This window comes from Theropithecus gelada, chromosome 3 (genome assembly GCF_003255815.1).
Source record: "Theropithecus gelada isolate Dixy chromosome 3, Tgel_1.0, whole genome shotgun sequence".
Classification (NCBI taxonomy): Eukaryota; Metazoa; Chordata; class Mammalia; order Primates; family Cercopithecidae; genus Theropithecus; species Theropithecus gelada.
The window spans coordinates 56,214,900-56,238,410 of record NC_037670.1 but is presented as its reverse complement, the minus strand read 5'-3'; the positions used below and the strand labels follow the sequence as shown (position 1 = coordinate 56,238,410).

Below are 23,511 nucleotides of genomic sequence, written 5' to 3'. Positions count from 1 at the left end.
TTTGGCAAATACAAACTATGTTTAAACAATGTCTGTAACGTGACTTTCAAAATGCTCCTGGCTTTACAAAGATGTGATTAAAATGTAGTAATACATGCTAAAACATTTCCCCCTGCAGAGAATGTTGTAACTTTCATCAGTCACATTCAGAGTCCAGAAGATGAAGGAAAAGGTAGTGGATTTCGCTGAGAACTTACCACAGTTGAACTCCCTCACTTTCTGTTGCCCAGCATTGGCAGGTTACGGGACTGGTGGCTGTGGTGTCTCATTGGTCTTTGGTCTCTCAGAAGGTGGGGAATAATCATCATCTTGAAAAAGAAAAAATGGTCATTACTGAAGGAACCATCTTAGGTTACAGCCACCTCCGGGTCAATTCCCAACATTCAAATGCTGAGCAGGGCTTTAAAGCTACTTTGAGTATTAATAATTATTTCTGTATTGTGAACTTCAGCATACTTTTTTCTAGTTACATTTGAAATGTTATTCTTTTGGGATGTGCTCAAGTGAATACTGCTTTTTCCTCTGTCTTGCTTCACTACTTTTTAGTTTGCTTCATTTGAATCATCATTGTAAGTCTCCCCTTCTCCTCAAATAGCTTTCAAATTGCTGCCAAGAACAATAATCTATTTTAAGGCTTTTGAAAAAACTTTCAATGAAGATAGCCACCTAGTTATACAAATACAGAAGAAACGGGATAAAATAAAGCTTAGATTGGAAAAAATATTTAAGATTATACAAAATTCAAGCATCAACAAGGGAAGCTGGGTAATTGTATGTTCAAATACTTTTAACAAGTGCAAAATGTGTAGCCTTAAAGATATAGGGCTGGCCAGGCATGGTGGTTCACGCCTGTAATTCCAACACTTTGGGAGGCCGAGGTAGGCTGATCACTTGAGGTCTGGAATTGGAGACCAGCCTTGCCAACATGGTGAAACCCCAACTCTACTAAAAACACAAAAATTGGGGCAGGAGCAGTGGCTCACGCCTGTGATCCTGGGACTTTGAGAGGCCAATGTGGGTAGATCACCTCAGGTTGGGAGTTTGAGACCAGCCTAACCAACATAGAGAAACCCCATCTCTACCAAAAACACAACGTTAGCCGGGCGTGGTGGCACATGCCTGTAATCACAACTACTCGGGAGGCTGAGGCAGGAGAATTGCTTGAACCCGAAAGGCAAAGATTGTGGTGAGCTGAGATTGTGCCACTACACTCCAGCCTAGGCAACAAAAGCGAAACTCCGTCTCAAAAAAAAAACAAAACAAATATTAGCCGGGTGTGGTGGCGCATGCCTGTAATCCCAGCTGCTTAGGAGGCTGAGGCAGGAGAATCGCTTGAACCCAGGAGGCTGAAGTTGTGGTGAGCCGAGATCACACCATTGCACTCCAGCCTGGGTAACAGAGCAAGACCCTGTAAAAAAAGAAAAATGAAAAGAAAAGAAGGAAGAAAGATGGTTACATTATTTATGAAACACATACTATTAACTCAGTCACCAGAAAGCCTGTGTATAAATGAGCAGTGAGATATTCAAGCACAGCACACACACACTTCTCAAGACAGCTGTCGTGAGAGTTCCATGCTCATTTCCTTCTGGATACATCAGCAACTCATTCTGCTATGATCCTGCAGTACATCTCATGTTAGAATTAGAGACATCTGGGCTTGGCACAGTGGCCAACGCCTGTAATCCTAACACTTTGGGAAGCTGAGGCAGGCAGATCACCTAAGGTCAGGAGTTCGAGACCAGCCTAGCCAATATGGGGAAACGCCGTGTCTACCAAAAATACAAAAAATTAGCCAGGCATGGTAGCGGGTGCCTGTAATCTCAGCTACTTGGGAGCCTCAGGCAGGAGAATTGCTTGAACCTGGGAGGTGGAGGTTGCAGTGAGCCGAGATCATGCCATTGTACTCCAGTGTGGGTGACAGAGCATGCCTCTGTCTTAAAATAAAAAAAAAAAGAAAAAAGAAAAAAAAAGAATTAGAGACATTTGGATCAAATCAGCTGCCACTGTCATTTTCTAGCCCTGAAAAGTGTCAGGTAACATCCTATTAAGATTGCTGCATACACATCATGTATAAAATACTGAAAATATCATTTTAAGAAATCTTTTTTTTATTTTGAGACTGAGTTTTGCTCTTGTTGCCCACGCTGGAGTGCAAAAGTGCGATCTCAGCTCACCACAACCTCTGCCTCCTGGGTTCATGCAATTCTCTTGCCTCAGCCTCCCAAGTAGCTGGGATTACAGGCATGCACTACCACGCCCAGCTAATTTTGTATTTTCAGTAGAGACAGGGTTTCTCCATGTTGGTCAGGCTAGTCTTGAACTCCCGACCTTAGGCGATCCACCGACCTTGACCTCCCAAAGTGCTGGGATTACAGGTGTGAGCCACTGCGCCTAGCCAAGAAATCCTTATTTAAAAACAGGCCAGGCACAGTGGCTCATGCCTATAATCCCAGCACTTTGAGAAGCAAAGGCGGGTGGATCACTTGACGTCAGTAGTTTGAGACCAGCCTGGGCAACATGATGTAACTCCATCTCTACTAAAAATATATTTAAAAAATTAGCCAGGTGTGGTGGTGGGCACCTGTAATCCCAGCTTCTCAGTAGGCTGAGGCAGCAGAATCGCTTGAACCTGGGAGGCGGAGGTTGCAGTGAGCGGAGATCATGCCACTGCACTCCAGCCTGGGCGACAACAGCAAGACTCCATCTCAAAAACAAAAACAAACAAACAAAACAGACTCCATTTCAAAAACAGAAAACAAAACACAAATGTGGTATGGGAATGAAAATAATTACTGTGTTAAACACAGTTTTGTTGAAAATAAAAGACCACTCAAATACGATAGGCTGTCTTTTTAGATGGGTATGTTATTCTTATTTTACTGCTAAAGAAACGGGCTTAGAGAATGTTACTTGATTGGACCGTGTTACATCTCTGGACAGTGCAGCTGAGATCAGACTTCATGTGTAACTCCACTAGCTTGCCAGGGTGCCTCTCATACAGGTAAGAAATGTAAATTTGGCCTAATATACAAAGCTGCCAGGGCAGCACTGGGTCAATTCTACATAGATTACTTCTATGTTCGTCAAAGGAAACCTTAAGGGAAGGTAAAAATGCATCTAGAAGGTGACTGGACACGAGCGCCTTTCCTTGTTGTCTTTGGGCTCTTCTTCTAAGGCCAACAGTGACCTGAAATTAATTTTCCAATCAAGTGGACAAAATGGTACCAAGGTCGCCAACAGTAGACAAATTCACTTGAGGACCTATCTATGTGCTTTGAAAGACAAAACTGCTTTTGTAAAGTATACTGTATTTCAGAAAAACATAATCATATGAACAACTAATAACACTGTAAAATGCTGATGTGTCGAATGCTACTTTACAAAAACATGGTTCAAACCAGGGAAAAAATTTGATAGCAAACTACGTATCAATTACCTAGCTAGCTAGCTATCTAGAGGCATGCTTTCATTCTATTGCTCAGGATAGGGAGCAGTGTGATGATTGTAGCTCACTGCAGCCTTGAGCTCCTGGCCTCAAGTGATCCTCCTGCCCCAGCCTCCTAAGTAGCTAGGACACACAGTTATGCCTGGGTTTTTTGTTTGTTTTGTAGAGACAGGGTTTCACTACATTACCCAGGCTGGTGTCAAACTTGGGAGTCTCGCTGTGTTGCCCAAGCTGGGGTGCAGTGTTGTGATCTCGGCTGACTGCAACTTCTGCCTCCCAGGTTCAAGCGATTCTCCTGTATGAACCTCCCAAGTAGCTGGGACTTCAGGCATGTGCCACCACACCCGGCTAATTTTTGTAGAGACTGGGTTTCACCATGACCAGGCTGGTCTTGAACTCCTGACCTCAGGTGATCCACCCGCCTCGGCCTCCCAAAGAGTTGGGATTACAGGTGTCAGCCACCCAGCCTGGTCGAGCACTTTCTTACGTTATTAAATAGCCTAACCCAGGCGGGGCACGGTCCCTCACGCCTGTAATCCAGACAGCAACTCTCATGGCCAAGGTGAGAAGATCGCTTGAACCCAGGAGTTGGAAATCAGCCTGGGCAACATAGCGAGACCCCCATCTCTACAAAAAACACAAAAATTAGGCCAGGTGCGCACCGCACCCGATTAATTTTTGTATGTTTTGTAGATTCAGGGTTTCGTCATGTTGCCCAGGCTGGTCTAGAACTCCTGAGACCAAGCCATCCATCCTACCGCCTCGGCCTCCCAAGATGCTGGGATTACAGGGCCCAGCCAGCCTCCTGTTTTATTTAAGCAGTCCCTCCCTGTTGCACACTTGGATAGTTTATTTTTTTAGACAGGGTTTACCTCAGTCTCGCAGGCTGGAATGCTGTGGTGGGATCATAGCTCATTGGAGCCTTGAACCTTGGGGTTCAAGTAGCTGGGGGACTGAGGTAGGACTACAGAGATGGGGTCGCGCCACACTGCTAGGCTGCTCTTGGCCTGAAGGGATCCTCCCGCCTCAGCCGCGCCCGCACATAGTTTTCTATTTTTGACTGACATAAACACTGTGCTCGGTCTGAGTTTTTCAGCTACCCTTCTCCAGCCAGCAACACACAGGACCTGGCGGAGAGGTCGCTGTTACCAGGGTCCCCTCTAAGGAGAACACTGCCCAGCTCGAGGCACTGTACCGCCCCGGCTACGTTGCCGAACACTCCCGCCTGTGACGTCACCGAAGCCCCATCTCTATGGCTCAGGGGAAGGCGCGATCTTATGACGTCACGAAGGCGCGCCCTTGCGACATCGCGGAAGGCGCGCCCAGTAGGTGAGGTCGCGGAAGGCACGCGGAGCCAATCAGAACTTGCGGCGGGGCTGCTGGGTCCTCTAGGAGCGTCCATGAGCGCAGGCTGGCTACAGGCTGCCAGGTGGGATGTAACCGGTCGCTGAGGTGGCCCGTCTGTGTCCGGAGGCTTCGGCCCGGCCGCTGCCACCCATAAGCTACCAGGAGGAGCTTTATGACTTCTCGGCCTGCGGGCCGGGCGCAGCAAGAGCCATACTCCGCGCGAGCAGGCGCTGCGCGCCAACTGACCGGCGCCTGGCTGGCACGATCGCACGGTAGCGCAGAAGCTCCTCAATGGCCAGCGCCAGCTGGAGCCCCAGCCGCCCACTCGCCTTACCTGAGCCTGGGTACGTACGCCCCACAACACGTCCCCCAGGCAGGGCCCGGGGACCCCCGGAGCGTCCCCCGCTATCTGGCGCCGCTCATCCTGGGCAGGGTCGGCCCCCTTTGAGGCCGCCCCGCGTTAGGGAATGCACCCCCGAGCTTGACCTCTGACAACCCTTTGTAATAGCATTAAGTCTTTGAAACTTTGTAGCGGGGTAGAAGGGGCCAGGAAACGAAGAAAACATCTTTTTAAAAATATAAGCGATCGGCCGGGCGCGGTGGCCTACGCCTGTAATCCCAGTACTTTGAGAGGCCGAGGCGAGTGGATCACGAGGTCAGGAGTTCAAGACCAGCCTGGCCAGCGTGGTGAAACCCCGTCTCTACTAAAAATACAAAAATTAGCCGGGCGTGGTGGCGGGCGCCGGTAATCCCAGCTACTAGAGAGGCTGAGGCAGAGAATTGTTTGAACCCGGGAGGCAGAGGTTGCCGTAAGCCGAGATCGCGCCACTGCACTCCAGCCTGGGCAACAGACGGAGACTCTGTATAAACAAACAAATATATATATGTGTGTGTATATATATGTGTGTGTATGTGTGTGTGTGTGTGTGTGTATGTATATATATATATATATGCGATCGAGCCCGGGAGGTTGCGATTACACTGAGCCGAGATTATATAAGCGATCAAGCACGGGAGGTTGAGGTTACAGCGAGCTGAGATTGCGCCATTGCACTCCAGCCTGTGTGACAGAGGGATACTGTCTCTAAAAAATTATATGCAAGTGAGAGCTTTTATTCCAGCGCTCATGCTCAGACTGAAGAAAGTAACTGGGCCAGGCCCGGTGGCAACGCCCGTGATCCCAGCACTTTGGGAGGCCAAAGCAGGTGGATCGCTTGAGCTCAGGAGTTCCAGACTAGCTTGGGCAACATGGTGAAACTCTGTGCCTACAAAAATACAAAAAATTAGCTGGGCATGGTGGCAAGCGCTTGCAGTCCCTGCTACTTGCGGGGCTGAGGCGGGAGGATCGCTCAGCTGCAGCCTCAACTTCCTGGGTTCAGGCAATCCTTTCAGCCTCCCAAAGTGCTGGGATTACAGGAATGAACCATCGTGCCTGGCCTTACACTATATTTTAATGCTCTTTTTGAAAATGAAAACTTTTACAGGCAATTCACTTCCTTCAAACGAATCAGAAGGAAATGATGCTATTCTGTTTTTTGTTTTCGTGTGTGTGTGTGTGTGTGTGTTTCTTTTTTGGGACGGAGTCTTGCTCTTGCCCAGGCAGGAGTGAGGTGGTGCAGTCATGGCTCACTGCAGCCTTGACCTCCGGACTCAAGGAATCCTTCCCCGTCAGCCTCCGCAGTAGCTAGGACTACAGGTGCATGCTACCACGCTTGGCTAGTTCTGTTTTTGAAATGGAGTCTCACTCTGTCTCCCAGGCTGGAGTGCAGTGGTGCAATCTCGGCTCACTGCAGGCTGGTCTCAACCTCTGACTTCAGATGGTCCACCCACCTCGGCATCCCAGAGTGCTGGGATTACAAGTGTGACCCACCGCGCCTGGCGATTTTGCTCATTTTAGATACTAGAACTTTAAGAATTTTTTTTCCTGAGATGGAGTGTTGCTTTGTCGCTAGGCTGGAGTGCAGTGGCGTGATCTCACCTCCGCCTTTTGGGTTCAAGCGATTCTTCTGCCTCAGCCTGCCAGAGTAGCTGGGACTACAGGTGCGCACCACTGCACCCAGGAGTTAAAGACTGCAGTGAGCCATGATCGTGCCACTGCACTCCAGCCTGGGCAACACAGTGAGACCCTGACTCCACAAGTAAATAAATCAACATCATATAATATGTACCAGGGTACAGGCAGGTGCTGTTATCCCCACTTTTCATCCTTAACTCTGAGTTGAGTCATACATCAACCTCTAGTAAAAAGTGGCATGCTCTCAGTCAAAAGGGTAAGCCCAAACCACTGGAAAGGATCTCAGTTTTGAGATCTTTTGAGAGCTAATATAAAAAGAATTCCTCCTAGGCATAAAAGTATTGTGATATAGTTACTTAGGCTAAACATGCCTATTGTGCTAAGTGAATTATTAACAATAAATACTTTAACTCTGTGCCATGTTAATTATCATAATATGATTTATAATTTGTTTTAACCTTAGGTTATATATACCTTGAAACCATTTATATTTTGGTATACTTGTAATAGTTACTATACACGAGTATATATATTGGACTAGCCATGGAGAGTCAAAAAAGAGGAGTATGTGGTCAGAGTAGAAATCATGCCCTAGCTTCCTTCCTGTCTACCTCCTACCTTGAGTAGAAGCATTGGAAAAAGTAATTACCTAAGATTGTTTGGATTCTGGTTTGTGGAGAAGCACCGTTATATTTAGGTTGATGGGTGGCTAAATTAGAAAGTATTTTTTGTGGTTTAGAATTTTATATGGAGATTTTCATTGTGATTAATTATTCTTTGTATTAGCAGATTTTTGCTTTTTATAGCTGCATGATTTCTTGTTTATTCATTCATTATTGTTTATTAATAAAGAAAAACTTTATTTCACTGAAGCAGCGATATATAATCCAACTTGGATTTTTTAATAATGACTGACTTTTTTCTTTGGGAATACATTACTGTTAAAAATGTAGAATATTAGATACATTACTTTTAATGTAGATACATTGCTTTTAATGAATATAAGTGGTATAATTAGAAGGCTGATAGGAATCCTTAGAAACATGAGTTTAATTTGATAGCTAAGAAACTGAGGACAAGACACTTATTCTTTGTAGCATATTTTCTAATGTCATTTCATTGTCCCAACAAGAAGTACTTGCATAAAGCAAGTTCGATTATAGCATCTGTTGAATATTTAAGGTTGGGTAAAGTGGGTGAGTTTAAGGTATTTTCCCTTATTTCTTTTAGGCGAATCTGGATTGGGAAAGTTGACATTAATCAACTCATTATTCCTCACAGATTTGTGGTCCTTCTCATAGAATTAAAAAGACTGTACAGGTATGGATATTGGTATTGTTAATTGATGATAAGCTGGAATAATATTAATACACACAAAGCACGTGTTGTAACTTTTATTATGCTTCCTTAGACGTAAGATGCAAATTTGCCCTTAGCCAGTGTGAGATGGTAAATATGACTTCATAAAATTAAAAAAAACAGAAGAAGTACAGTTAATCAGAAGAATTATCTTGACTAGAACTTTCCAAATTTGTCCTAAGGCTTCTCCTAGAGATGACACTGTAACATAGTAACCAATTCCCCTGGAGCTGTGCTATCTAGTATGATAGTCATTTGCCACATGTTTAAATCAATTACAATTAATTAAATTAAAAATGCAGTTTCTCATTTGCTCCAGATACATTTCAAGTGCTCAACAGCCACATGTGGCAAGTGGCTGCCATTTTGTGCAGCCCATATGTGAAGATTTTCACCATTGCAGAAAATTGCACAGGACAGTGTAGAGAAAACATGATTCATAGAAAAGCTATTGTTATTTAAATACTGTGTTCTATATTAGTCAGTGGGATAATACCATATAATTGTTGAATGGTAATAGCGATTCTGTAAGACTCCCAGGGTATATGTGATCTAATTTACTGCTTCTCAGTCTTTGCTATGCATTCCAATCCTGGGTATCCTGTCAAATTTAGTTCTTTTAGTAGTTCTGAGATAGGCTGCATTTCTACATTTCTGACAAGATCCCAGGTGATACTGATGCTGCTGGATGGTAGATCACACTTTATAGAGCAAGGGACTAGACTCTAGATATGCTCTTTTTATTAAATAGTACAGCAGCCTGTAGCCACATGTGGCTGTTAATCTTTGAAATGTTGGTAGTCTGAATTGTGATGTTCTGCAAATATAAAATATACCACAGATTTCTAAGACTGAGCATGGAAAAAAATCTCCATAATTTTTTATATTGATTGTATACTGCAGTGATAATATTTTGGATGTATCGGGTTAAATAAAATTGATTAATTTCACCTTTTTCCTATCTTAAAAGTGGCTACTAAGAAAATTTTAAATTACTTATATGATTGACATGGTATTTTTGTTTGGCAGCACTGCTTTAAACAGTTGATTAAAAATATTGTTGGTGAGCTCTGCTTGGGTAATATATAGGACACGGGCAGAGAGGAGGCAAGTGAACAGTTCTGACTGGAGTAGGCCTCATTGAGGCACTGATGCTTTTAGCTGGATTTGAAGAAGTGGTAGTGATCGTCCCAGTGCCCAGGATGGAAGGACAGCCTATATATTCCGGGCAATAACTCATATATATCAGACCGCAAGATGCAGTTTAGTAACTAGACCCCAAAGGAGTAATTTTGTGAAGTGAATATCTTATTTCTCCTTTTTAATGTTTCTCTCTATTTTAGGATTTTTTTTTTATTTTGGTAACCTTCATAGGGCTTGAGATTTAAAATTACCTGCAAAATTATGCTCTAAAAACTTGATCCTTCATGCTTATTTATTTTGTGATAAATATTGGAAATTTTAAACCTAAGCAAGAAAATGAACTTTGAACTTTCTTAATTTGAATATCTGTTATGAATACCTTAAGTATTTATGAATTTAGATATGCAAGATAAAACTAACCACTACCTAAATTAATATACAGTTCATTTCTAGAACCCTAGTTTGTTCCATGTGCTCACTCTCATTCAGTATTACAACCCCCAAAGATAAACACCTTACTGACTGCTTTCTCCATAATATTTGCCTGTTCTTGAATGTTATATACATATACTTTTTCGTATCTGTTTTCGTTCAGTGAAGATTACGTCTGTATTTATTCATGTTGGGTGTAGTCGTTCTTTTTCATTGTCATATAATACTCCATTGTGTGAATGTATCAGTATATCCTTTATTAATTATTGTAGACAAGGCTTTGGGTTTTCAGTTTTTTCTAATAGGAACATTCTTGTGCATGTCTTGGTAGACTTAGGCACTCATTGGTGTTGTGTGTGCATAAAGATATAAAAGTATTTGAGTTTATTTTATTTGATTTCTAGTGAGGTTGAACATGTCTTTTGTACTCATTAACTGCTCAGATTTCATTTAAGTGTTTTGGTAATCTTAATTTTTCTGTCATTTTCTTGCTGATTTATAGAAGTTTGAAAAATCTAATAATCCCCTACATTTTAGATATTGCGGATATTTTCTCCCCAGGTGAGCATCTGTTAAAGATGTGACATGCCCTCAATTTATTAGAATTCTTACATTGGCTTAGCTTCACAATAAATTGTCTAAACCCATTGTACCTTCCTTTAAAGTAACACTTCAAAAATATCCTCTTCTGTTGTGAATATCTTCCTGGAAACTCTCTTTATCTTGAAAACAAAGGGGTAATGGAGGTGAGAATATCCCTAGTAGGATTTTTAAGACAGAGGCCTGTGCACCACCGTTAAAATATCTTTTCTTTACCAAAAGGAAGACCTGTAACATTTGAGAACCAGATTGATCCTTACTAGAATCCTGTAGAAGTCCTCTTTCCTGACTGAACCATGGAAGTATGTTCCTTTATATACTGAAAACTAGCTGAAGACCATCTAAACTCTTTTGCCTAGTTGCTCAGGAAAGAACATGCCATATTACGGACAGGGTCAGAGTCATTCAAGAAGCCTGAATATAGTTAGAAAATGAGAATGTAATCTTTTTAATAGTTGGCTGGCTCCTTACCAAGCCCAGTAGTCTAGCAGATGATCTGCCCTTAGAAGCTCATAAATTCTCACAGTAGACGGGAGTGGTCACCAGTATTGTATCTCAGTCTAGACATATCAGACTGGCAAACATACAATCCTGAGTTTCAAAAGACAAACATTTATAAAAATGGGGAATAAAATCCTCTCCTGTTATGTAACTGAATAAGGAGCAAGATTTTAATAAAGACCACAATCTCGTATTCTCATCCCTGGGCATTACCTATTTATAAGAGACTTGTAATCTTAAAGGAGATGCTTGTTCACATTTACAGTCTTGGAAGGAATGAGAAGCTATGTACACTGAACAGAGAGCTGATTTTTAGTCTCCTGTGTGTAAAATAGTGGTTCTGATTCAAGCGAAGTTTTCAGTATTGATAGAAGCTCATTAAGATTAATTCTTAACCTCTTATCTTGGACCTCAGGACCCTGAGTTATATCTGTGCATTTCCAGATGTGAGCTGACACCAGTCCTGGAATTCTTTATACCGGTGCTTCTTAAACTTCAGCACATATCACAGTCACCTGGAAGTCTTGTTAAAACACAGACTGCTGAGTCCCTTTCTTTATGGTTTGCTATATAGTAGGTTTGAGGCAGGGCCCAAAGAATTCGTATTTCTGTTTAGTTCTCAGAATGTATTACTGCCAGTCTGGGTACTACATTTTGAGAACCACTGCTCTGTAGTGTTCTTTGCCTGCTGCGAACTGATTTTATCCTGTGTCTGTCAGGGAGAAAGGAGGAGAGGGAAGTGTTTTGCCTTAGTTCTTTCAGAACGTTTCAAATGGAATGAAATGGTACCGTGTTACTTCCATTTTTTACTTATATTTTTTCCCAAAAGATTGATTAAAATGAAGTGAAATAAAAAATTGAACATTTAAGCTCCACTTCATGTTTGAGTCTTCATGTTTAGGTGGTGATTTAAGTGGTAAATTTTTTGGAAAAATATTGCTTACAATGTTGTATGCATGCTAACAATTATTTTATTTATTTTATAATATTGTTGCATTGAAAATTTTATATTTATTTATTTTTGATATGGAGTCCTGCTCTTTTGTCCAGGCTGGAGTGCAGTGGCATGATCACTACAACCTCCACTTCCGAGGTCCAAGTGATTCTCCTGCTTCAGTCTCCTGAGTACCTGGGATTACAGGCACGCACCACCACACCTGGCTAATTTTTGTGTTTTTAGTAGGGATGGGGTTTCACCATGTTGGCCAGGCTGGTCTCGAACTCCTGACCTCAAGTGATCCACCCACCTCGGCCTTCCAAAGTGCTGGGATTACAGGTGTGAGCCACCACAACTGGCGTGCATTTGAAAATTTTTGTATCATACTTTATGTCAGTGAAAGGGTGTCATCTGTCTTTTTGGGAAGAAACTATCCTTTTTTCTGACATTAAAGGCCATTTAAATTTTCTCTTAATGTATTCTATTAAGATAATTCTTTTGTACAATGATGCTGTTAGATTTTTTAAAGTTCTTAGTTGGAAACTTTACGCTGTTCCCCTTTGAAACTTTTTCTTGGTCCGTGAAATTTTTTTTTTTCTTCTTCTTCTTCTTTCCAAGATGAGACTCCATCTTGCTCTGTCGCCGAGGCTGGAGTGCAGTGGTGTGATTTCAGCTCACGGCAGCCTCTACCTCCTGGGTTCAAGCAATTCTCCTGCCTTAGCCTCCCGAGTAGCTGGGATTACAGGTGTGTGCTACCACACCTGGCTAATTTTTGTATATTTGGTAGAGATGGAGTTTCACCACATTGGCCAGGCTGGTCTCGAACTCCCGACCTCAACTGATCCTTCCACCTTGGCCTCCCAAAGTGTTGGGATTACAGGCGTGAGTCACTGCGCCCAGCTGGTCCCTGAAGTTTTATAAATCACTATTATAGATGAAGTGGGTGCAAAAGTTTTGAAAGTGAGAAAAGGTGAAAACAGTACATACATCTCTAGGATAATATACTTGATAGATTCCTTGAAAAATGTTCACGGAGCCCAATCAGGAAACTCTCCTGTTGACAATTGGTTGAGTTTTGATAGTTTTTGAGCCATTCACGTAACATATTTGAATGCTTGTCTTATACTAAGTTTTGGGGCTACAATGATGATAGACACAAAGTTCTCAAAGATCCCACAATTGTGAGAAAAATATGGACAAACAGTTATGATTTAGTGAAAAAGATGCTTTTGTAAGGTGCTGTAGAGGTGACCTTGGCAAGGTAAATTTTAATGAAGTGGTAGCAAGATGGCAGTGGGTTGAGAAGTGAGTGGTAAGTGAGTCAGTGAAGGTGGGTGATGTCTATTAAGGAAGGGATGAGAAGGAATACCTTGGAGTGAGTATAAAGGACTCAGAGAGTGGTTTGATGATTTCAAAAAGAGATCTGAGAATGGTTATATCCTATGGCGAGTCATTCTCTAAGAAATGAGAGATTGAAGATAGAGGGGAAATAGTGTAAATGGTTGTCAAGATGAATCTAAAATGGAAATTACTCAGTTCCCTAGAATAGATTGAGAAATTAGCTTTAGGAAAAAGATATATTTCACATACACTGTACTATAGAAGGTACAGTGCTGATTCAGACAGACTGGGAATGGTCTCATTTTTAAGTGGTGATGTGAGGTACTGTACTGAGCACTGTGACAGGCACAGGCTTGGGAAGAGCCTACTGGGAAATGGGAGAGGCATGAGACTAGGGAGCACATAAGAGGAATATTAGAGAAATTCTTGTTGAGGTTGAAGGTCATGAATTTTATGGTATAAGAATAGAAAGATGGGTTAATCCAGAATGGGATTTAAGTTGAAAAGGGAAAGTTATAAAGGTTTTGGGAAGGAGGTTGCTAATGGAAAATGAGAGGGGCAAGGAATTTGAGGTTAAGTGTAAGGAGACAGGGATATGAGGGGTGGAGATGTTCAGAATAGAAGGCCAAATTAAGAGTTTTGGGATCACTTTCTTCTCAGTAACGTAGTTCTGGGTCTTGATGAGAAGGAAGTATTCTTTAGGCATAACTGTTCTGCTATTGGTCACTTCCTCTTTCATTTTTTTGTGGAACACGATGAAACATTTCAGATGATATTTGTCTTTTGAGCCAATAAATAAGGGAAATAGATAGTTTTTGTGTTTGAGCTAAGTGGAGTATCTCAGGCCATTCCAGTCTCTTCAGAGTGTCGGCTGTAATGCTACCTCCTGGGCAAGTGTAGGTAGAGGCAAGCTCTTGACAGAAAATGTTAACCCTCTCTTCAAAATGTTATGTTCTTAATTAAATAACTTTTTTATTTACCTTAATAAATGGCATATAAACATTAAGTTAGAAAAGTTTAGTGTATATGAAGCTGTATAATCAACACTGTTTGACTTTTTTTCCTCAGACTGTAAAACTGAAAACTCAGTATACTAATACTCTTGTATGCTGTATACACTCAGTATTAGAAAATGAGTACCTTGGATTTCTGGAATCTCAGATGCCAAAAGAAGTCTCAGTAGATTAATTATACCTAGATGATACATAGACGATAGCTTTAGTTTTATTTATTTTTCAGGGAAAAACAGTTGAAAATGTTCTTGATTCATTCTTTTGGTATTAAATTATGAAACTAATCTTAGAGAACCCTGAGTGATGCCATAAAATGTGTTGATATGACCTGCTTACGGAAAATGCATGGGAAAGTGGCCATTTGGAATAGATTTGTTAAGAAAAGTTTGAAATTCTTGGACTTGAACTAATTTGTTTTCCATGGATCCCATGAGGATATTTGTAGAAGCCGATGATAGGATACAGTTGGATCCTGTAAATGGCGCTAGTTTACAGTTATGTTTTCTGGATCTCTTCCATGTGTGGCTGACTTCTTTGTATTTGACCATGTATGGATACACAGAATTTCTTAGGCCAGAGAAGAAAAGAAGCTTTATAAACATTCCTTAAAGTGTGTAAAACACAAATCTTCATTTGTCTTAAGTAATTAAGTTGTTGAACTGATTTTTTTTTTTAAACAAGGAAATATCTTAAAATTTAAGCTGTTAGGTTAAAATGTGTAGTTGGTATACAGCATGTTACTGAAGGTAGAATGGGCTTCATTTGCTAATAAAGGAACCAGAAATAGTTTGAAGTAAAATTGGGAGATGATTCATGTAGATTAACTATATTGTTGTATTACTTTCTAGTATATAGTACTATGTTATTTAAAAGAGTAAGTAGGTAAAGGAGTGGTATAATTACTTTGGATATTTCTGCTTCAGCCACAGTTACCATGAATAAATGATCTGTCTTTATAAAGGAGATGGAGGTGAATTCAAGATATTGAGATGTTAGATTTGACTGGGTTGTCCTTTGACTAGAAGATGACCAGATAAAGAAAATGTAAACTTCCTAAACCAGATGAGATGATATCATTAAAAATGTTTTTTTGGCCCCGCGCTTTGGGAGGCTGAAATGGAAAGATTGCTTGAACCCAGGAATTTGAGGCTGCAGTAAGCTATGATCTACCATGCTCTCCAGCCTGGGCAACAGAGTGAGACTAAAAAAAAAAAAAAAAAAATTTTCCTTTGGTTCTCATGATTTCACACTGATGAATCTGATTGTTTTCTCTGAGTTATCTCTGAGTTATTTTGTCTTCCTCATGTTATTAGGGTAACCTGATAATAGACATGTTATCTGAGTTATGTGGTATGTAACAGTGATCTCCTAAATGATGTACATCCATCACTGATACTGAGGATGATCAGAAAATATTACAACTCTTATTTATTGACGTTTACTCTTAATCTACAGATAAATGATAATACATATTAATACTTAATATTCAGATTGCCAAAGTATATATTTGATGGGTAAATATCTTTTGGATCTGCAAAATTTTCACTGATAGTTTGTATCAGGATCAAAGCAGTTCGAAGAATATTAATCTAAAAGATAAGACTTGGCATCTCATTTCTCTAAAAGATAAGTCATGCATGTCCACATCTCAGGCAATTTATTTCAGTTTTAATAAGTTTTATTCTTGATAATAAAATTCTTTTAACAGAAAGCTCTTGATTGCTACAGGCCTCTGCTGTGTATTCAGTGGTCACTAGCCACATGTGGCTATTTAAGTTAATTCAAATTAAATAAAATTAAATATCAGCTCCTTATTTGCACTAGTCAGATTTCAAGGAGTAAGTAGCCACATGGACAAGTGGCTACCATATTGGACAGTGTGGATACACAGCAATTCCATCATCTCAGAAAGTGTTATTGGATAGTGTGGCTACAGACTTTTCTTGCTCAGCAAGCTTAGTCTCCGCATGTTATCAGGTAGCATCTGTAAAACATCATGCATCAGGTAGATCTATAAAACATGCCAAAATGAAATAGGCTGTCTCTAAAAGTGTCCCAAACTTTTTGTCTTGTAAATTAGCTTATCAGCATACTTGGAGCCTCTAGCCTTAATAAGGACTTGATATAAATGTGTATCAGGAGAAAGCCTATCTTCTGGGGGAATTATTCCCTTTTTATTTGAATCGGTGTTTCCTTTATCTTGGGCTCCTGAAAACTGATACTTTGCATTTAACAGCAGCATATGCCCAGGATGAATGATAATACGTCTTCTGATACAGAGCTTGAGGTTACGGAATATCTTAAATCGTTCTAGGAACTGTTGTTACCACCTAAGTCCAATAATCAGTCAGTAAGATCTCACCCTACCAGAATACACTTTTTTTTTTTTTTAAACTGTCTGGACTTTTGCTGATTACATTGTCCAGAATGTGGAGTATCACATTTAAGAAGAGGACTGGATTCTAGCCATAACATAAATGTAAGGGTAATTACATCCATGCTGAGAAAGATTTAGGAATGATAGTAAGTTCATTTGAGTGAGTGGTTTGGGCCAAACTTGATAGAGAATAGTCCAGGAAGACATTTACTATAAACAGTAGATTAAATGTTCTTGTCTGATTAATTACATTTGACCTCTGTGAATTACTGAATCACTCAAACTGCTTATTTGTATTATTAGATGCACATTTAAGTTATATAAGTATTACATGTCTTTAGTGGTGATCAGTATTTTATCAGTTCCTCTGTCTTTCTTTATACCAAGTATGAGTCATAAACCCTGTGATCAATTTGCCAAGAGATTGGCAAACTATTTATATATACACTTTTCTTTCAAATAATCTGGATTCCCAATGCCCACAATCATTGATTCTAAAGAAAATGTGGGAGTAGGTTGATTTAATTTGCTAACGGTTTCCCAGTTGGTTTTGATAAACTCGAATGTCCCTACCATCACCCCTGGTAGGAAATCACTAGTGTAATATATGATATTGACATCTGTACCAATTACTCTTACAGGTGGAACAATCCAAAGTTTTAATCAAAGAAGGTGGTGTTCAGTTGCTGCTCACAATAGTTGACACCCCTGGATTTGGAGATGCAGTGGATAATAGTAATTGGTAAGAAGGGTTTGTCCTCACAACTTTCCAGTACATTTGGGGTACTGGGGTGGTTAAACTTTCTCTTCTTAACATTTTAAAACTTCTCATCTTGGCAAAGGTCACCAGACTTAAAAGTAACATGACTTGGGTTTGTATACCAACTTTGCCACTTATTTGACGAAGTTTAACTTCAAGTTCAAAGTTAAACGAAGAAGTTTAACTTCTTTGAACCCAGTTACTTTGCTGTAAAATGGAGATAATACCTATCATAAAATTGTTTTTCAGACATATTCTAAAATAACGTAGCTAGATAGAATTCTCATTATTGTAAGAAATTTAAAACTGTTCGCTTTAATTTTATCCATTTGTATAAATTCTATCTCAATCCTCATTTAAACCTGATATTTAGACCTTCAGTTTTTCCATAAGTCCTAAGTGAAGAAAGCATCTACGAAATTTTAGTCTGAAGTAATTATCTTAGTATTTTATAAATAATACTTTTGTTTTTGTTTGAATTCACATTGTTTTTGAGGTATTTTTCTGTCAACTCTTAAAACTCCTAAGTTCATCATGAAGTTTTTGTATCATTTAAAGTGATCTCTCATTTGAAATTTAAAACTGAATATAATTGTTTTCATATTATGAAGTGCATTATTAATACACTTATTAGTGTAAATAATATGCTAATAATTTAGCTGTTTTGACAATAAATATTTTCTTTCATTTGGAAAGTTTTGAAATAAAGAATAAAGGTTTATTCAACATAATTTATATTTTTGAATCTTTATATAGAATAACTTGACCTATCTTCCACTGGTAAATTCATTTTGCGTATTTGAAAATATTGATTATTATTCTTTAACAGTCATCAGTTAATTCATGTGTAGAATTGCAACTTAATTGTTTTGTTTATTTGCATTCTATAGCTGGCAGCCTGTTATTGATTACATTGATAGTAAATTTGAGGACTACCTAAATGCGGGATCGCTAGTGAACAGAGGTCAGATGCCTGATAACAGGGTGCAGTGTTGTTCATACTTCATTGCTCCTTCAGAACATGAGTCAGTACCCTGATACTTCTGGTTCCTTTTTTGTTGTTGTTGCTTACTGTTACTTTTATGTGCATATTTTAGTAATCTTTAAGTTTGTGAAGTACATATAACTATACCCATTATTAAGTACCAAATTTCATGTAGACATGTCTTAGTTGAAAAGCCTTTTTAAGTCCTGTGGAAGCTAACAGTGATTTTACTCCTTAGTTCTTCATTCATAGGGATTTTCCCTGCTTCATGGAAGTAAACAGTGCTGCCACCATGGTTTGAGGTCTCAGTGTGGCAAATTTAGCCTTCATGTTGACCACTCTGCTACTAATTGAACTACCAAATAAAGAGAAGCAGCCATACCAGTTAGATATATTCCAAATAATTCCAAAGATGCTATTTATTATAAGTCTCATAAGAGATGGTTATGAAAAGCACTTGTGTGCCAATGTTTTCTTGTGCCATTTCTTTCTACAAGAAATCTGTTTGACTTTTGTTTCATCATAGCTGTCATAGACATGTCATTTAGGTATCATATTGTTAGTACTAACCTTTTGTTTGTTAGAACATAAGATGTGAGTATCTAGACATTAATCTGATCTGATTGTTCTGTTTGTTATAGTTAGCCTGTACTCCCATTTTTTTGTTCTTTGTACTTCCCCTTTCATTTTGAGTATATATATGTGTCATTGACAACTGCAGATTTTTCCAATTATTCTTCCTCAATATTTTCCTTTGGGTAAGTAACTCAGCATATACAATTCAGCTACCTGATGATTGTAACTCCACCATCTCTCCACCAAAAGAACTGTAGTAGCATCAGGCTAAATAAATAGCATTAAGTTATCTAACACATTACGGTAGAGTAAACCAATTCCTTCAGGTATACCTTTCTCTTCTATTTTTGGCTTCTCACTCTCTCTCTTTTTTTTTAATAGATGGGTCAGTGCCCATTATCACTGTAGATGGAGAAGGGAGCTTTAATTATATACTTACATTTTTGCACTGTCAGATTGGAGTGGGGTAAAATGTTTCTTCTTTTAAGTCTAATACTCTTTTTTTTCACTGTGCCCTAGGCCATTACATAACTGAAGACTCCCACCTTCAGGCAGGATTGGGTAGTACATGTTTGTAACTACTTGGCATTGCCTTTTGTTGAGGTAATTTCAGTTATTATTATTATTATACTTTAAGTTCTAGGGTACATGTTCACAATATGCAGTTTATTACATATGTATACATGTGCCATGTTTGTTTGCTGCACCCATTAAATGGTCATTTATATTAGGTATTTCTCCTAATGCTATCCCTCCCCTATCCCTCCACCCCACAACAGGCCCCGATGTGTGATGTTCCCCACCCTGTGTCCAAGTGTTCTCATTGTTCAGTTCCCACCTATGAGTGAGAACATGCAGTGTCTGGTTTTCTATCCTTGCGATAGTTTGCTCAGAATGATGGTTTCCAGCTTTATCCATTTCCCTACAAAGGACATGAGCTCATCCTTTTTTATGGCTGCGTAGTATTTCATGGTGTATATGTGCCACATTTTCTTAATCCAGTCTATCATTTTACAGTGTTCTCAGTTTACCTATTTAAATCAGTAAACTGACTCTTTGACTTAAAAGGCTCAAAAAAAGTAATCTCAAAAATACAACATACTGTATAACCTTTTATGAGTATTCGTGTAGCTTCTTGAATTTACATTTTTAAATCATTCTTGTTTAACTTGTCAGGGCCTTTTCCTGAAAGCCAGCTGAGTGAAATCTTAACCTGCAGTTAAGTCAATAAAATTTGTCAGCTTATAACCGATTTTATTTTTTTAGATCTTCTGGATTCTCTCCAAGTTTAGTAATTCTCATGAAATCACATTCCTCCCATCCCCTTGGGTAAAATTTTATTTCTTAAAATTGCATGGGAAATGAGAGCTTTTTCAAAAGAAAAAATTTTTATATTCAAATGACATGTAATGGCTCTGTGCCATTTCTTGTCACAAGGGGTAAGATGTTTAAAATTGCTATATCTTATATATAAAAATGTACCTTTGAATAATTTCTCAGTTTAACTATTTTTAGAAATGGAGTAAAGTTTTGCCCATTGGTACACGATATTGTGGATTAAGTGAAACAATATGAGGCCTGGCGCGGTGGCTCACGCCTGTAATCCCAGCACTTTGAGAGACTGAGGCGGACGGATCACCTGAGGTGGAGAGTTCAAGACCAGCCAGACCAACATGGAGTGACCCCATGTCTACTAAAAATACAAAATTAGCTGGCCGTGGTGGTGTATGCCTGTAATCCCAGCTACTAGGGAGACTGACTCAGGACAATCCCTTGAACCCGGGAGGCGGAGGTTGCAGTGAGCCGAAATCACACCATTGCACTCCAGCCTGGGCAACAAGAGTGAAACTCCATCTCAAAAAAAAAAAAAAAAAAAAAAAGACACAGAATTTTATGTATGGAGTTCTAGATACCCTGCTCACTACAGACTGAAATTCCATGCAGTCTAATAAATGAATCAGAGCCTTTCCATCTTGTCTGGGCAGTCCCTAGGTTCCCTTTTTAGAGGGCTTTGTTTTTAGAGTAATTAGAAATTGGGCCAACAGTGTACTTTCAGTGCCTCCTACCTCCTTCTATCAAGTATGAACTGCATGCATGGCTAATTTATGATTTCAGCTATTATCACTTCATATGCGTTGTTCACTATTTTGTAACTGTTATTAAAGTAAAAAACTGACTTGGAACATGAATTTTAAAATGGTGTTTTATCCTTCTAGTATTGATTCCCACTTTTAGAAAAATTGGTGTCATCCAGTGAGTTTTATACAGAAGGATTTTTTCCCTTAGAAATACATACATACATACATACATACATAAAAAAAATTGTCATTTTTCCCTGCAGTTGTTTATTATGCTGTAGACTTTGAGGTTAAATAGTCTTTTCTCTCTACTGTGGGTTTATCTTCTAGAAATGATAAAGGATTTTCTGTTGCTTAAAAACAAGATTTAAAAACTAAATTTGTTGATGAACAGACTAGCCAATATAAATCTAAATGGACAGAGGAAAAGAATTCAATCAGAATGCAATATACATGTGAACTAAATATTTTCTGTTGCTGACGTTTTGTAGGCTTCTGAAATTTAATGAGACGTCTACAAGGTTTACCTTTTTTCCTAAAGTTTAATTTTTAGACTGACTGAAATATTTTTTTGACCCTTTGGTTATATTTAAGAAGTTGACTTCTCTAATTTCCTTGTCATGTTTATTTTTAAATATCTTTCTCTTTAAAAGTTGGGATATTATAATAAATATTCAGCAAGTATTGTTTTGCGTTTAAATATAAAATCTTGTTATTTGGATTTTAATACAAATGCCTTTAAGATTTTTTAAAATTTTAGGTTAACTGAACTCTGCTTTTTTGTCTCTGGATTAATAAGCAGGCTTGTATCTGACATAATAGCTTCATAAAGCAGTGACAATTTAAATTTGTTATGAGTATAAATTGAAAAATCTTAACAATTTAGAAATCTGAGATTGAATATTTCATGGCATTTATATTTTGTGTTTTATATAATGTTTAATGAAAAGAAGCAAACTTAAATTTTTTTTCAAAGATGGATAGGTTCAGGCCAGATGCAGCAGCTTACTCCTGTAATCCCAGCACTTTGGGGACCAAGGCAGGAGGATTGCTTGAGGCCACAGACTAGGCAACATAGTGAGATCCTGTCTCTACAAAAAATAAAAAAATTAGTTGGGGCTGGATGCAGTGGCTCACGCCTGTAATCCTAGCATTTTGGGAGGCTGAGGCAGGTGGATCACCTGAGTCAGGAGTTCAAGACCAGCCTGGCCAACATGCTGAAACCTCGTTTCTACTAAAAATAGAAAAATTAGCCGGGTGTGGTAGTGGATGCCTGTAAGCCCAGCTGCTTGGGAGGCTGAGGCAGGAGAATCGCTTGAACTCAGGAGGTGGAGGTTGCAGTGAGCCAAGATTGCACCACTGTACTAGACTGGGCAATAAGTGTGAAACTCAAAAAAAAAAAAAAATCAGTTGGGCACAGGGGTGCACTCCTCTAGTCCTAGCTATTCAGGAGTCGAAGTGGAAGAATTGGAGGCTGTGGTGAGCTATGACTAAACCACTACGCTCCAGCCTGGGTGACAGAGCAAGACCCTGTCAAAAAAATAAATAAATAGAAATGGATAGATTCTTTTAGTTAACACTAGTGAGGCAAGAACACAGTTTACAGATAATATAAACAGTGTTATTCCGTCCACACACACTTTTTCATTGTGCTCTGAATGCCAGTGTCAAATTGCAAGGGATTTCAGATAAGGAGAATTAGAATAGGAGGCAACTAACTTAATTCTCCATGTTTGCTTTCTCCCCCTCACTGTCGCTGTCTTTCTGCCTGTCAGCCTGACCACCATAGTGAACTATATATAGTAATCTTTGTTAGTAAAAAGGACTGGACTATCTTTTTAGTCTTAGGGCTCTAATCCCTCCAATGTTAACATACATGGTTCTCTTTCTTCGTTTTAAAATGTCAGTCAATTCAATTATCATTATTAGCCAATAAAATCAATAACAGAATGAGACCTTTATTTCATTTTTCTCATGTTTTTATAAAAGTTAAGGAATACCACTTTGGAATGGTAGTCCTTTGCGAAATATTTCTAGTATCTTCATTTATTCTTGTGAACATTAAATTTTAGTCCACAGTATATTCTAGATTTGAGGACTTTGGTTCTCATTTAGAATTACTAAAGGACATGAGGAAAATCACAGCAGCTTACTTTTTTTGTCAGCAAATATTTGGGTACCTTCTCAAGTGTTAGGTACCATGCTAGGTGCTGAGGATACAAATGAATGAGATAAGGCCCTCACTGTAAAGGGTATTTCAGTGAGAAGATGGGAGAAACAAATAGAGATGCTCCTCAGCTTACCCATCGTGAGTTGAAGATATGTTTGGTACACCCTGCCTACTAAACATTATAGCTTAGCCTACAGTTGGGCAAAATCATCTAACATAAAGCCTATTTTGTAATAATGTTTTGAATATCTCAAGTAATTTATTGAATACTATACTGAAAGTAAAACACAGAATGGTTGTATTGTTTCTATTCAATGCATATTGCTTGCACACTATGAAAAATTTGAAAAATTGTTAAGTGGAACCATAGTTAGTGAGGAACCATCTGTATGCAGGCAGGCAGTTACTGTACAACACATTAAGTGTGTGA

At 39.2% G+C, this 23,511-nt stretch overlaps 1 pseudogene; it reads left to right on the top strand.

The window, feature by feature from the left end:
- The first annotated feature begins 2,344 nt into the window (after positions 1 to 2,344).
- LOC112620771 overlaps positions 2,345 to 23,511 on the top strand; it is a 51,242-nt pseudogene continuing 30,075 nt past the window's right edge.